We start from the raw sequence: 526 nt of genomic DNA, 5'->3' as shown, positions 1-526 counted from the left end.
GTCCTGAAGTAATTCAGACAGTTATGTTTGTGGTGACCTATAATAATACTTCAAGAGAGCAGAGCTAATTAAGACTACCAACTGTTTAAAAATTCAAACCCATTTTTGGACATATAAAAAGAGATGAGTTTCAAAGGTCTTTTTCCATAATATTTTTCATTTAGTAAAACCTCTTCCAGTTCTTAAAGTGCAGTTTGCTACATAAGCCCAATCTGATCTACCACTGTATATTGAAGATCAATATAAATGTGCAATGTGAATACTATTTTTGTTATCATATCAATTTTTTAATTATACAAAATACCTTGCATTTTGCACAATATGTAGGCAAGTAGATAACATTTCTGGGTTAAAAACTATGTATATTAACACTATGATGATTACTGACTGATTATATCAACTCTTACATTATTATTATACACATACAAAATTATATCCACATGCATACAAAAATCACAAGAACTTTGACATTGTAATAAAAAGATCAGTACAGGTTTCCTTTGCATATTTCTTTTATCATGAGTGA

Source organism: Octodon degus, unplaced genomic scaffold, assembly GCF_000260255.1.
Source record: "Octodon degus isolate 3935 unplaced genomic scaffold, OctDeg1.0 scaffold00146, whole genome shotgun sequence".
Classification (NCBI taxonomy): Eukaryota; Metazoa; Chordata; class Mammalia; order Rodentia; family Octodontidae; genus Octodon; species Octodon degus.
Note: the sequence above shows the minus strand (reverse complement) of the source record.